Genomic DNA, 16626 nt, shown 5'->3' on the forward strand with positions numbered 1-16626 from the left:
TTGCTGCCTCGGGCACCTTATGTTCGTTCTCCTGTGAGGCTAGGTTATGGAATCGGACGTAAAACTGATAGTTAATTGTAACGTTCAGGGCCTCCTAATGACGATGGAACACTCAAATTGCGTCCCAAATTAATACGTCGTCCTCCAGCCGACTTATTCGATGGGTCTATTGCTGCCTCGGGCACGTTATGATCGTTCTCCTGTGAGTCTAGATTATCGAATCGAACGCAAAACTGATATTTAATTGTAACGTTCAGGGCCTCCTAATGACGATGGAATATTAAAATTGCGTCCGAATTTAATACATCGTCCTCCAGCCGACTTATCTCCATGGGCCTATTGCTGCCTCGGGCACCTTATAATCGTTATCCTGTGAGTCTAGATTATCGAATAGGACGCAAAACTGATAGTTAATTTAACGTTCAGGGCATCCTAATGACGATGTAACACTCAAATTGCGTCCCGATTCAGTACATCGTCCTCCAACCGACTTGTCTCCATGGGTCTATTGCTGCCCCGGGCACCTTATGATCGTTCTCCTGTGAGTCTAGATTATCGAATCGGACGCAAAACTGATAGTTAATTGTTACGTTCAGGGCCTCCTAATGACGATGGAACACTCAAATTGCGTCCCGATTCAATACATCGTCCTCCAGCCGACTTATCTCCATGGGTCTATTGCTGCCTCGGGCACCTTATGTTCGTTCTCCTGTGACTCTAGATTATCGAATCGGACGCAAATCTGATAGATAATTGTAACGTTCAGGGCCATATAATGTCGATGGAACACTCAAATTGCGTCCCGATCCAATACATCGTCCTCCAGCCGACTTATTTCGATGGGTCTATTGCTGCGTCAGGCACCTTATGCTCGTTCTCCTGTGATTCTAGATTATCGAATCGGACGCAAAACTGATAGTTATTTGTACCGTTCAGGGCCTCCTAATAACGATGGAACACTCAAATTGCGTCGAGATTCAATACATCGTCCTCCAGCCGAAGTGTCTCCATGGGTCTATTGCTGCCTCGGGCACCTTATGGTCGTTCTCCTGTGAGTCTAGATTAGAGAATCGGACGCAAAACTGATAGTTAATTGTAACGTTCAGGGCCTACTAATGACGATGGAACACTCAAATTGCGTCCCGATTCAATACATCGTCCTCCAGCCGACTTATCTCCATGGGTCTATTGCTGCCTCGGGCACCTTATGTTCGTTCTCCTGTGACTCTAGATTATCGAATCGGACGCAAATCAGATAGATAATTGTAACGTTCAGGGCCATATAATGTCGATGGAACACTCAAAGTGCGTCCCGATTCAATACATCGTCCTCCAGCAGACTGATTTCGATGGGTCTGTTACTGCCTCGGACACCTTATGGTCGTTCTCCTGTGAGTCCACATTATCGAATCGGACGCAAAACTGAAAGTTAATGGTAACTTTCAGGGCCTCCTAATAACGATGGAACTTTCAAATTGCGTCGAGATTCAATACATCGTCCTCCAGCCGACGTGTCTCCATGGGTCTATTGCTGCCTCGGGCACCTTACGGCCGTTCTCCTGTGAGTCTAGATTATAGAATCGGACGCAAAACTGATGGTTAATTGTAACTCTCAGGGCCTCCTAATGACGATGGAACACTCAAATTGCGTCCCGGTTCAATACATCGTCCTCCAGCCGACTTATCTCCATGGGTCTATTGCTGCCTCGGGCACATTATTTTCGTTCTCCTGTGGGGCTAGGTTATCGAATCGGACGTAAAACTGATAGTTAATTTAACGTTCAGGGCCTCCTAATTACGATGGAACACTCAAATTGCGTCCCAATTTAATACACCGTCCTCCAGCCTACTTATCTCCATGGGTCTATTGCTGCCTCGGGCACCTTATGGTCGTTCTCCTGTGAGTCTAGATTATCGAATCGGACGCAAAACTGATAGTTAATTGTAACGTTCAGGGCCTCCTAATGACAATGGAACACTCAAATTGCTTCGAGATTCAATATATCGTCCTCCAGCCGACTTGTCTTCATGGGTCTATTGCTGCTCGGGCATCTTATGATCGTTCTCCTGTGAGTATAGATTATCGAATCGGACTCAAAACTGATAGTTAATTGTAACGTTCACTGCCTCCTAATGACGATGGAACATTCAAATTGCGTCCCGAATCAATACATCGTCCTCGAGCCGACTTATATCCATGGGCCCATTGCTGCCTCGGGCACCTTATGGTCGTTCTCCTGTGAGTCGAGTTTATCGAATCGGATGCAAAACTGATAGTTAATTGTAATGTTCAGGGCTTCCTAATAACGATGGAACACTCAAATTGCGTCCCGATTCCATGCTTCGTCCTCCAGCCGACTTATCTCCATGGATCTATTGCTGAATCGGGCACCTTATGTTCGTTCTCCTGTAAGGCTAGGTTATGGAATCGGACGTAAAACTGATAGTTAATTGTAACGTTGAGGGCCTCCTAATGACGATGGAACACTCAAATTGCGTCCCAATTTAATACATCGTCCTCCAGCCGACTTATCTCCATTGGCCTATTGCTGCCTCGGGCACCTTATAATTGTTCTCCTGTGAGTCTACATTATCGAATCGGACGCAAAACTGATAGTTAATTTAACGTTCAGGGCATCCTAATGACGATGTAACACTCAAATTGCGTCCCGATTCAATAATTCGTCCTCCAGCCGACGTGTCCCCATGGGTCTATTGCTGCCTCGGGCACCTTATGGTCGTTCTCCTGTGAGTCTAGATTATCGAATCGGACGCAAAACTGATAGTTAATTGTAACGTTCAGGCCCTCCTAATGACGATGGAACACCCAAATTGCGTCCCGATTCAGTACAACGTCCTCCAACCGACTTGTCTCCATGGGTCTATTGCTGAACCGGGCACCTTATGGTCGTTCTCCTGTGACTCTAGATTATCGAATCGGACGCAAAACTGATAGTTAATTGTAACGTTCAGGGCCTCCTAATAACGATGGAACACTCAAATTGCGTCCCGATTCAATACATCGTCCTCCAGCCGACTTATCTCCATGGGTCTATTGCTGCCTCGGGCACCTTATGTTCGTTCTCCTGTGAGTCTAGATTATCGAATCGGACGCAAATCTGATAGATAATTATAACGTTCAGGGCCATATAATGTCGATGGAGCACTCAAAGTGCGTCCCGATTCAATACATCGTCCTCCAGCAGACTGATTTCGATGGGTCTATTGCTGCCTCGGGCACCTTATGGTCGTTCTCCTGTGCGTCTAGATTATCGAATCGGACGCAAAACTGATAGTTAATTGTACCGTTCACGACCTCCTAATAACCATGGAACACTCAAATTGCGTCGAGATTCAATACATCGTCCTCCAGCCGACGTGTCTCCATGGGTCTATTGCTGCCTCGGGCACCTTACGGCCGTTCTCCTGTGAGTCTAGATTATAGAATCGGACGCAAAACTGATAGTTAATTGTAACGTTCAGGGCATCCTAATGACGATGGAACACTCAAATTTCGTCCCGATTCAATACATCGTCTTCCAGCCGACTTATCTCCATGGGTCTATTGCAGCCTCGGGCACATTATTTTCGTTCTCCTGTAAGGCTAGGTTATCGAATCGGACGTGAAACTGATAGTTAATTGTAACGTTCAAGGCCTCCTAATGACGATGGAACACTCAAATTGCGTCCCAAATTAATACATCGTCCTCCAGCCGACTTATCTCCATGGGTCTATTGCTGCCTCGGGCACCTTATGGTCGTTCTCCTGTGAGTCTAGATTATCGAATCGGACGCAAAAGTGATAGTTAATTGTAACGTTCAGGGCCTGCTAATGACAATGGAACACTCAAATTGCTTCGAGATTCAATATATCGTCCTCCAGTCGACTTGTCTTCATGGGTCTATTGCTACTCGGGCACCTTATGATCGTTCTCCTGTGAGTCTAGATTATCGAATCGGACTCAAAACTGATAGTTAATTGTAACGTTCACTGCCTCCTAATGACGATGGAACATTCAAATTGCGTCCCGAATCAATACATCGTCCTCCAGCCGACTTATCTCCATGGGTCCATTGCTGCCTCGGGCACCTTATGGTCGTTCTCCTGTGAGTCTAGATTATCGAATCGGACGCAAAACTGATTGTTAACTGTAACGTTCAGGGCCTCCTAATGACGATGGAACACTCAAATTGCGTCCCGAATCAATACATCGTCCTCCAGCCGACGTGTCTCCATGGGTCTATTGCTGCCTCGGGCACCTTATGGTCGTTCTCCTGGGAGTCTAGATTTTCGACTCGGACGCAAATCTGATAGTTAATTGAAACGTTCAGGGCCTTCTAATGACGATGGAACACCCAAATTGCGTCCCGATTCAATATATCGTCCTCCAACCGACATGTGTCAATGGGTCTATTTCTGCCTCGGGGACCTTATGGTCGTTCTCCTGTGAGTCTAGATTTTCGATTCGGACACAAAACTGATAGTTAAATGTAACGTTTAGAGCCTCCTAATCACGATGGAACACTCAAATTGCGTCGAGATTCATTACATTGTCCTCCAGCCGACGTGTCTCCATGGGTCTATTGCTGCCACGGGCACCTTATGGTCGTTCTCCTGTGAGTCTAGATTATAGAATCAGACGCAAAACTACTAGTTAATTGTAACGTTCAGGGCCTCCTAATGACGATGGAACACTCAAATTGCGTCCCGATTGAATACATCGTCCTCCAGCCGACTTATCTCCATTGGTCTGTTGCTGCCTCGGGCAGCTTTTGGTCGTTCTCCTGTGAGTCTAGATTATCGAATCGGACGCAAAACTGATAGTTAATGGTAACTTTCACTACCTCCTAATGGCGATGGAAAACTCATATTGCGTCGAGATTCAATACATCGTCCTCCAGCCGACTTGTCTCAATGGGTCTATTGCTGCCTCGGGCACCTTATGGTCGTTCTCCTGTGACTCAAGATTATCGAATCGGATGCTAAACTGATAGTTAATTGTACCGTTCAGGGCCTCCTAATGACGATGGAACACTCAAATTGCGTCCCGATTCAATACATCGTCCTCCAGCCGACTTATCTCCATGGGTCTATTGCTGCCTCGGGCACCTTATGTTCGTTCTCCTGTGAGGCTAGGTTATGGAATCGGACGTAAAACTGATAGTTAATTGTAACGTTCAGGGCCTCCTAATGACGATGGAACACTCAAATTGCGTCCCAAATTAATACGTCGTCCTCCAGCCGACTTATTCGATGGGTCTATTGCTGCCTCGGGCACGTTATGATCGTTCTCCTGTGAGTCTAGATTATCGAATCGAACGCAAAACTGATATTTAATTGTAACGTTCAGGGCCTCCTAATGACGATGGAACATTAAAATTGCGTCCGAATTTAATACATCGTCCTCCAGCCGACTTATCTCCATGGGCCTATTGCTGCCTCGGGCACCTTAAAATCGTTATCCTGTAAGTCTAGATTATCGAATAGGACGCAAAACTGATAGTTAATTTAACGTTCAGGGCATCCTAATGACGATGTAACACTCAAATTGCGTCCCGATTCAATAAATCGTCCTCCAGCCGACTTATTCGATGGGTCTATTGCTGCCTCGGCCACCTTATGTTCGTTCTCCTGTGAGGCTAGGTTATGGAATCGGACGTAAAACTGATAGTAATTGTAACGTTCAGGGCCTCCTAATGACGATGGAACACTCAAATTGCGTCCCAAATTAAATCGTCGTCCTCCAGCCGACTTATTCGATGGGTCTATTGCTGCCACGGGCACGTTATGATCGTTCTCCTGTGAGTCTAGATTATCGAATCGAACGCAAAACTGATATTTAATTGTAACGTTCAGGGCCTCCTAATGACGATGGAACATTAAAATTGCGTCCGAATTTAATACATCGTCCTCCAGCCGACTTGTCTCAATGGGTCTATTGCTGCCTCGGGAACCTTATGTTCGTTCTCCTGTGACTCTAGATTATCGAATCGGACGCAAATCTGATAGATAATTGTAACGTTCAGGGCCATATAATGTCGATGGAACACTCAAATTGCGTCCCGATTCAATACATCGTCCTCCAGCCGACTTATTTCGATGGGTCTATGCTTGCCTCGGGCACCTTATGGTCGTTCTCCTGTGAGTCTAGATTATCGAAACGGACGCAAAACTGATAGTTAATTGTACCGTTCAGGGCCTCCTAATAACGATGGAACACTCAAATTGCGTCGAGATTCAATACATCGTCCTCCAGCCGAAGTGTCTCCATGGGTCTATTGCTGCCTCGGGCACCTTATGGTCGTTCTCCTGTGAGTCTAGATTATAGAATCGGACGCAAAACTGATAGTTAATTGTAACGTTCAGGGCCTCCTAATGACGATGGAACACTCAAATTGCGTCCCGATTCAATACATCGTCCTCCAGCCGACTTATCTCCATGTGTCTGTTGCTGCCTCGGACACCTTATGGTCGTTCTCCTGTGAGTCCAGATTATCGAATCGGACGCAAAACTGATAGTAAATGGTAACGTTCAGGGCCTCCTAATGACGATGGAAAACTCAAATTGCGTCGAGATTTAATACATCGTCCTCCAGCCGACTTGCCTCCATGGGTCTATTGCTGCCTCGGGCACCCAATGGTCGTTCTCCAGTGAGTCAAGATTATCGAATCGGAGGCAAAACTGATAGTTAATTGTACCGTTCAGGGCCTCCTAATGACGATGGAACACTCAAATTTCGTCCCGATTCAATACATCGTCTTCCAGCCGACTTATCTCCATGGGTCTATTGCTGCCTCGGGCACATTATTTTCGTTCTCCTGTGAGGCTAGGTTATCGAATCGGACGTGAAACTGATAGTTAATTGTAACGTTCAGGGCCTCCTAATGACGATGGAACACTCAAATTGCGTCCCAATTTAATACATCGTCCTCCAGCCGACTTATCTCCATGGGTCTATTGCTGCCTCGGGCACCTTATGGTCGTTCTCCTGTGAGTCTAGATTATCGAATCGGACGCAAAAGTGATAGTTAATTGTAACGTTCAGGGCCTGCTAATGACAATGGAACACTCAAATTGCTTCGAGATTCAATATATCGTCCTCCAGCCGACTTGTCTTCATGGGTCTATTGCTACTCGGGCACCTTATGATCGTTCTCCTGTGAGTCTAGATTATCGAATCGGACTCAAAACTGATAGTTAATTGTAACGTTCACTGCCTCCTAATGACGATGGAACATTCAAATTGCGTCCCGAATCAATACATCGTCCTCCAGCCGACTTATCTCCATGGGTCCATTGCAGCCTCGGGCACCTTATGGTCGTTCTCCTGTGAGTCTAGATTATCGAATCGGACGCAAAACTGATTGTTAACTGTAACGTTCAGGGCCTCCTAATGACGATGGAACACTCAAATTGCGTCCCGAATAAATACATCGTCCTCCAGCCGACGTGTCTCCATGGGTCTATTGCTGCCTCGGGCACCTTATGGTCGTTCTCCTGGGAGTCTAGATTTTCGACTCGGACGCAAATCTGATAGTTAATTGAATCGTTCAGGGCCTTCTAATGATGATGGAACACCCAAATTGCGTCCCGATTCAATATATCGTCCTCCAACCGACATGTGTCAATGGGTCTATTTCTGCCTCGGGGACCTTATGGTCGTTCTCCTGTGAGTCTAGATTTTCGATTCGGACACAAAACTGATAAATAAATGTAACGTTTAGAGCCTCCTAATCACGATGGAACACTCAAATTGCGTCGAGATTCATTACATTGTCCTCCAGCCGACGTGTCTCCATGGGTCTATTGCTGCCACGGGCACCTTATGGTCGTTCTCCTGTGAGTCTAGATTATAGAATCAGACGCAAAACTAATAGTTAATTGTAACGTTCAGGGCCTCCTAATGACGATGGAACACTCAAATTGCGTCCCGATTGAATACATCGTCCTCCAGCCGACTTATCTCCATTGGTCTGTTGCTGCCTCGGGCAGCTTTTGGTCGTTCTCCTGTGAGTCTAGATTATCGAATCGGACGCAAAACTGATAGTTAATGGTAACTTTCAGGGCCTCCTAATGGCGATGGAAAACTCATATTGCGTCGAAATTCAATACATCGTCCTCCAGCCGACTTGTCTCAATGGGGCTATTGCTGCCTCGGGCACCTTATGGTCGTTCTCCTGTGACTCAAGATTATCGAATCGGATGCAAAACTGATAGTTAATTGTACCGTTCAGGGCCTCCTAATGACGATGGAACACTCAAATTGCGTCCCGATTCAATACATCGTCCTCCAGCCGACTTATCTCCATGGGTCTATTGCTGCCTCGGGCACCTTATGTTCGTTCTCCTGTGAGGCTAGGTTATGGAATCGGACGTAAAACTGATAGTTAATTGTAACGTTCAGGGCCTCCTAATGACGATGGAACACTCAAATTGCGTCCCAAATTAATACGTCGTCCTCCAGCCGACTTATTCGATGGGTCTATTGCTGCCTCGGGCACGTTATGATCGTTCTCCTGTGAGTCTAGATTATCGAATCGAACGCAAAACTGATATTTAATTGTAACGTTCAGGGCCTCCTAATGACGATGGAACATTAAAATTGCGTCCGAATTTAATACATCGTCCTCCAGCCGACTTATCTCCATGGGCCTATTGCTGCCTCGGGCACCTTAAAATCGTTATCCTGTAAGTCTAGATTATCGAATAGGACGCAAAACTGATAGTTAATTTAACGTTCAGGGCATCCTAATGACGATGTAACACTCAAATTGCGTCCCGATTCAATAAATCGTCCTCCAGCCGACTTATTCGATGGGTCTATTGCTGCCTCGGCCACCTTATGTTCGTTCTCCTGTGAGGCTAGGTTATGGAATCGGACGTAAAACTGATAGTAATTGTAACGTTCAGGGCCTCCTAATGACGATGGAACACTCAAATTGCGTCCCAAATTAAATCGTCGTCCTCCAGCCGACTTATTCGATGGGTCTATTGCTGCCACGGGCACGTTATGATCGTTCTCCTGTGAGTCTAGATTATCGAATCGAACGCAAAACTGATATTTAATTGTAACGTTCAGGGCCTCCTAATGACGATGGAACATTAAAATTGCGTCCGAATTTAATACATCGTCCTCCAGCCGACTTGTCTCAATGGGTCTATTGCTGCCTCGGGAACCTTATGTTCGTTCTCCTGTGACTCTAGATTATCGAATCGGACGCAAATCTGATAGATAATTGTAACGTTCAGGGCCATATAATGTCGATGGAACACTCAAATTGCGTCCCGATTCAATACATCGTCCTCCAGCCGACTTATTTCGATGGGTCTATGCTTGCCTCAGGCACCTTATGGTCGTTCTCCTGTGAGTCTAGATAATCGAAACGGACGCAAAACTGATAGTTAATTGTACCGTTCAGGGCCTCCTAATAACGATGGAACACTCAAATTGCGTCGAGATTCAATACATCGTCCTCCAGCCGAAGTGTCTCCATGGGTCTATTGCTGCCTCAGGCACCTAATGGTCGTTCTCCAGTGAGTCAAGATTATCGAATCGGATGCAAAACTGATAGTTAATTGTACCGAACAGGGCCTCCTAATGACGATGGGACACTCAAATTGCGTCCCGATTCAATACATCGTCCTCCAGCCGACTTATCTCCATGGGTCTATTGCTGCCTCGGGCACCTTATGGTCGTTCTCGTGTGAGTCGAGATTATCGAATCGGACGCAAAACTGATAGTTAATTCTATCGTTCAGGGCCTCCTAATGACGATGGAACACGCAAATTGCGTCCCGATTCAATACATCGTCCTCCAGCCGACTTACCTCCATGGGTCTATTGCTGCCTCGGGCACCTTATGGTCGTTCTCTTGTGAGTCTAGCTTATCGAATCGAACGCAAAACTGATAGGTAATTGTAACGTTCAGGGCCTCCTAATCACGATATAACATTAAAATTGCGTCCCAATTTAATACATCATCCTCCAGCCGACTTATCTCCATGGGCCTATTGCTGCCTCGGGCACCTTATAATCGTTCTACTGTGAGTCTAGATTATCGAATCGGACGCAAAACTGATAGTTAATTTAATGTTCAGGGCATCCTAATGACGATGTAACACTCAAATTGCGTCCCGATTCAGTACATCGTCCTCCAACCGACTTGTCTCCATGGGTCTATTGCTGCCCCGGGCACCTTATGGTCGTTCTCCTGTGAGTCTAGATTATCGAATCGGACGCAAAACTGATAGTTAATTCTATCGTTCAGGGCCTCCTAATGACGATGGAACACGCAAATTGCGTCCCGATTCAATACATCGTCCTCCAGCCGACTTATCTCCATGGGTCTATTGCTGCCTCGGGCACCTTATGCTCGTTCTCCTGTGAGTCTAGATTATCGAATCGGACGCAAATCTGATAGATAATTGTAACGTTCAGGGCCATATAATGTCGGTGGAACACTCAAATTGCGCCCCGATTCAATACATCGTCCTCCAGTCGACTTATTTCGATGGGTCTATTGCTGCCTCGGGCACCTTATGGTCGTTCTCCTGTGAGTCTAGATTATCGAATCGGACGCAAAACTGATAGTTAATTGTACCGTTCAGGGCCTCCTAATAACGATGGAACACTCAAATTGCGTCGAGATGCAATACATCGTCCTCCAGCCGACATGTCTCCATGGGTCTATTGCTGCCTCGGGCACCTTATGGTCGTTCTCCTGTGAGTCTAGATTTTAGAATCGGACGCAAAACTGATAGTTAATTGTACCGTTCAGGGCCCCCTAATGACGATGGAACAACCAAATTGCGTCCCGATTCAATACATCGTCCTCCAGCCGACTTATCTCCATGGGTCTATTGCTGCCTCGGGCACATTATTTTCGTTCTCCTGTGAGGCTAGGTTATCGAATCGGACGTAAAACTGATAGTTAATTGTAACGTTCAGGGCCTCCTAATGACGATGGAACACTCAAATTGCGTCCCAATTTAATACATCGTCCTCCAGCCGAATTATCTCCATGGGTCTATTGCTGCCTCGGGCACCTTATGGTCGTTCTCCTGTGAGTCTAGATTATCGAATCGGACGCAAAACTGATAGTTAATTGTAACGTTCAGGGCCTCCTAATGACAATGGAACACTCAAATTGCTTCGAGATTCAATATATCGTCCTCCAGCCGACTTGTCTTCATGGGTCTATTGCTGCTCGGGCACCTTATGATCGTTCTCCTGTGAGTCTAGAGTATGGAATCGGACTCTCAAACTGATAGTTAATTGTAACGTTCACTGCCTCCTAATGACGATGGAACATTCAAATTGCGTCCCGAATCAATACATCGTCCTCCAGCCGACTTATCTCCATGGGTCCATTGCTGCCTCGGGCACCTTATGGTCGTTCTCCTGTGAGTCTAGATTATCGAATCGGACGCAAAACTGATTGTTAACTGTAACGTTCAGGGCCTCCTAATGACGATGGAACACTCAAATTGCGTCCCGATTCAATACATCATCCTCCAGCCGACGTGTCTCCATGGGTCTATTTCTGCCTCGGGCACCTTATGGTCGTTCTCCTGTGAGTCTAGATTTTCGACTCGGACGCAAAACAGATAGTTAATTGAAACGTTCAGGGCCTTCTAATGACGATGGAACACCCAAATTGCGTCCCGATTCAATATATCGTCCTCCAACCGACATGTGTCCATGGGTTTATTGCTGCCTCGGGCACCATAGGGTCGTTCTCCTGTGAGACTAGAATATCGAATCGGACGCTAAACTGATTGTTAATTGTAACGTTCAGGGCCTCCTAATGACGATGGAACACTCAAATTGCGTCCCGATTCAATTCATCGTCCTCCAGCCGACTTACCTCCATGGGTCTATTGCTGCCTCGGGCACCTTATTGTCGTTCTCCTGTGAGTCTAGATTATCGAATCGGACGCAAAACTGATAGTTAATGGTAACTTTAAGGGCCTCCTAATGACGATGGAAAATTCAAATTGCGTCGAGATTCAATACATCGTCCTCCAGCCGACTTGTCTCAATGGGTCTATTGCTGCCTCGGGCACCTTATGGTCGTTCTCCTGTGACTCAAGATTATCGAATCGGATGCAAAACTGATAGTTAATTGTACCGTTCAGGGCCTCCTAATGACGATGGAACACTCAAATTGTGTCCCGAATCAATACATCGTCCTCCAGCCGACTTATCTCCATGGGTCTATTGCTGCCTCGGGCACCTTATGTTCGTTCTCCTGTGAGGCTAGGTTATGGAATCGGACGTAAAACTGATAGTTAATTGTAACGTTCAGGGCCTCCTAATCACGATGGAACACTCAAATTGCGTCCCAAATTAATACGTCGTCCTCCAGCCGACTTATTCGATGGGTCTATTGCTGCCTCGGGCACGTTATGATCGTTCTCCTGTGAGTCTAGATTATCGAATCGAACGCAAAACTGATATTCAATTGTAACGTTCAGGGCCTCCTAATGACGATGGAACATTAAAATTGCGTCCCAATTTAATACATCGTCCTCCAGCCGACATATCACCATGGGCCTATTGCTGCCTCGGGCACCTTATAATCGTTCTCCTGTGAGTCTAGATTATCGAATCGGACGCAAATCTGATAGATAATTGTAACGATCAGTGCCATATAATGTCGATGGAACACTCAAATTGCGTCCCGAATCAATACATCGTCCTCCAGCCGACTTATTTCGATGGGTCTATTGCTGCCTCGGGCACCTTATGGTCGTTCTCCTGTCAGTCTAGATTATCGAATCGGACGCAAAACTGATAGTTAATTGTACCGTTCAGGGCCTCCTAAAAACGATGGAACACTCAAATTGCGCCGAGATTCAATACATCGTCCCCCAGCCGACCTGTCTCCATGGGTCTATTGCTGCCTCGGGCACCTTATGGTCGTTCTCCTGTGAGTCTAGATTATAGAATCGGATGCAAAACTGATAGTTAATTGTAACGTTCAGAGCCTACTAATGACGATGGAACACTCAAATTGCGTCCCGATTCAATACATCGTCTTCCAGCCGACTTATCTCCATGGGTCTATTGCTACCTCGGGCACATTATTTTCGTTCTCCTGTGAGGCTAGGTTATCGAATCGGACGTGAAACTGATAGTTAATTGTAACGTTCAGGGCCTCATAATGACGATGGAACACTCAAATTGCGTCCCAATTTAATACATCGTCCTCCAGCCGACTTATCTCCATGGGTCTATTGCTGCCTCGGGCACCTTATGGTCGTTCTCCTGTGAGTCTAGATTATCGAATCGGACGCAAAAGTGATAGTTAATTGTAACGTTCAGGGCCTGCTAATGACAATGGAACACTCAAATTGCTTCGAGATTCAATATATCGTCCTCCAGCCGACTTGTCATCATGGGTCTACTGCTACTCGGGCACCTTATGATCGTTCTCCTGTGAGTCTAGATTATCGAATCGGACTCAAAACTGATAGTTATTTGTAACGTTCACTGCCTCCTAATGACGATGGAACATTCAAATTGCGTCCCGAATCAATACATCGTCCTCCAGCCGACTTATCTCCATGGGTCCATTGCTGCCTCGGGCACCTTATGGTCGTTCTCCTGTGAGTCTAGATTATCGAATCGGACGCAAAACTGATTGTTAACTGTAACGTTCAGGGCCTCCTAATGACGATGGAACACTCAAATTGCGTCCCGAATCAATACATCGTCCTCCAGCCGACGTGTCTCCATGGGTCTATTGCTGCCTCGGGCACCTTATGGTCGTTCTCCTGGGAGTCTAGATTTTCGACTCGGACGCAAATCTGATAGTTAATTGAAACGTTCAGGGCCTTCTAATGACGATGGAACACCCAAATTGCGTCCCGATTCAATATATCGTCCTCCAACCGATATGTGTCAATGGGTCTATTTCTGCCTCGGGGACCTTATGGTCGTTCTCCTGTGAGTCTAGATTTTCGATTCGGACACAAAACTGATAGTTAAATGTAACGTTTAGAGCCTCCTAATCACGATGGAACACTCAAATTGCGTCGAGATTCATTACATTGTCCTCCAGCCGACGTGTCTCCATGGGTCTATTGCTGCCACGGGCACCTTATGGTCGTTCTCCTGTGAGTCTAGATTATAGAATCAGACGCAAAACTAATAGTTAATTGTAACGTTCAGGGCCTCCTAATGACGATGGAACACTCAAATTGCGTCCCGATTGAATACATCGTCCTCCAGCCGACTTATCTCCATTGGTCTGTTGCTGCCTCGGGCAGCTTTTGGTCGTTCTCCTGTGAGTCTAGATTATCGAATCGGACGCAAAACTGATAGTTAATGGTAACTTTCAGGGCCTCCTAATGGCGATGGAAAACACATATTGCGTCGAGATTCAATACATCGTCCTCCAGCCGACTTGTCTCAATGGGTCTATTGCTGCCTCGGGCACCTTATGGTCGTTCTCCTGTGACTCAAGATTATCGAATCGGATGCAAAACTGATAGTTAATTGTACCGTTCAGGGCCTCCTAAAGACGATGGAACACTCAAATTTCGTCCCGATTCAATACATCGTCCTCCAGCCGACTTATCTCCATGGGTCTATTGCTGCCTCGGGCACCTTATGTTCGTTCTCCTGTGAGGCTAGGTTATGGAATCGGACGTAAAACTGATAGTTAATTGTAACGTTCAGGGCCTCCTAATGACGATGGAACACTCAAATTGCGTCCCAAATTAATACGTCGTCCTCCAGCCGACTTATTCGATGGGTCTATTGCTGCCTCGGGCACGTTATGATCGTTCTCCTGTGAGTCTAGATTATCGAATCGAACGCAAACCTGATATTTAATTGTAACGTTCAGGGCCTCCTAATGACGATGGAACATTAAAATTGCGTCCGAATTTAATACATCGTCCTCCAGCCGACTTATCTCCATGGGCCTATTGCTGCCTCGGGCACCTTAAAATCGTTATCCTGTAAGTCTAGATTATCGAATAGGACGCAAAACTGATAGTTAATTTAACGTTCAGGGCATCCTAATGACGATGTAACACTCAAATTGCGTCCCGATTCAATAAAGCGTCCTCCAGCCGACTTATTCGATGGGTCTATTGCTGCCTCGGGCACCTTATGTTCGTTCTCCTGTGAGGCTAGGTTATGGAATCGGACGTAAAACTGATAGTTAATTGTAACGTTCAGGGCCTCCTAATGACGATGGAACACTCAAATTGCGTCCCAAATTAAATCGTCGTCCTCCAGCCGACTTATTCGATGGGTCTATTGCTGCCTCGGGCACGTTATGATCGTTCTCCTGTGAGTCTAGATTATCGAATCGAACGCAAAACTGATATTTAATTGTAACGTTCAGGGCCTCCTAATGACGATGGAACATTAAAATTGCGTCCGAATTTAATACATCGTCCTCCAGCCGACTTGTCTCAATGGGTCTATTGCTGCCTCGGGAACCTTATGTTCGTTCTCCTGTGACTCTAGATTATCGAATCGGACGCAAATCTGATAGATAATTGTAACGTTCAGGGCCATATAATGTCGATGGAACACTCAAATTGCGTCCCGATTCAATACATCGTCCTCCAGCCGACTTATTTTGATGGGTCTATGCTTGCCTCAGGCACCTTATGGTCGTTCTCCTGTGAGTCTAGATTATCGAAACGGACGCAAAACTGATAGTTAATTGTACCGTTCAGGGCCTCCTAATAACGATGGAACACTCAAATTGCGTCGAGATTCAATACATCGTCCTCCAGCCGAAGTGTCTCCATGGGTCTATTGCTGCCTCGGGCACCTTATGGTCGTTCTCCTGTGAGTCTAGATTAGAGAATCGGACGCAAAACTGATAGTTAATTGTAACGTTCAGGGCCTACTAATGACGATGGAACACCCAAATTGCGTCCCGATTCAATACATCGTCCTCCAGCCGACTTATCTCCATGGGTCTGTTGCTGCCTCGGACACCTTATGGTCGTTCTCCTGTGTGTCCAGATTATCGAATCGGACGCAAAACTGATAGTTAATGGTAACGTTCAGGGCCTCCTAATGCCGATGGAAAACTCAAATTGCGTCGAGATTTAATACATCGTCCTCCAGCCGAATTGTCTCCATGGGTCTATTGCTGCCTCAGGCACCTAATGGTCGTTCTCCAGTGAGTCAAGATTATCGAATCGGATGCAAAACTGATAGTTAATTGTACCGATCAGGGCCTCCTAATGACGATGGGACACTCAAATTGCGTCCCGATTCAATACATCGTCCTCCAGCCGACTTATCTCCATGGGTCTATTGCTGCCTCGGGCACCTTATGGTCGTTCTCGTGTGAGTCGAGATTATCGAATCGGACGCAAAACTGATAGTTAATTCTATCGTTCAGGGCCTCCTAATGACGATGGAACACGCAAATTGCGTCCCGATTCAATACATCGTCCTCCAGCCGACTTATCTCCATGGGTCTATTGCTGCCTCGGGCACCATATGGTCGTTCTCTTGTGAGTCTAGATTATCGAATCGAACGCAAAACTGATAGGTAATTGTAACGTTCAGGGCCTCCTAATCACGATATAACATTAAAATTGCGTCCCATTTAATACATCATCCTCCAGCCGACTTATCTCC

The sequence above is a fragment of the Schistocerca cancellata genome, chromosome 2 (assembly GCF_023864275.1).
Source record: "Schistocerca cancellata isolate TAMUIC-IGC-003103 chromosome 2, iqSchCanc2.1, whole genome shotgun sequence".
NCBI lineage: Eukaryota > Metazoa > Arthropoda > Insecta > Orthoptera > Acrididae > Schistocerca > Schistocerca cancellata.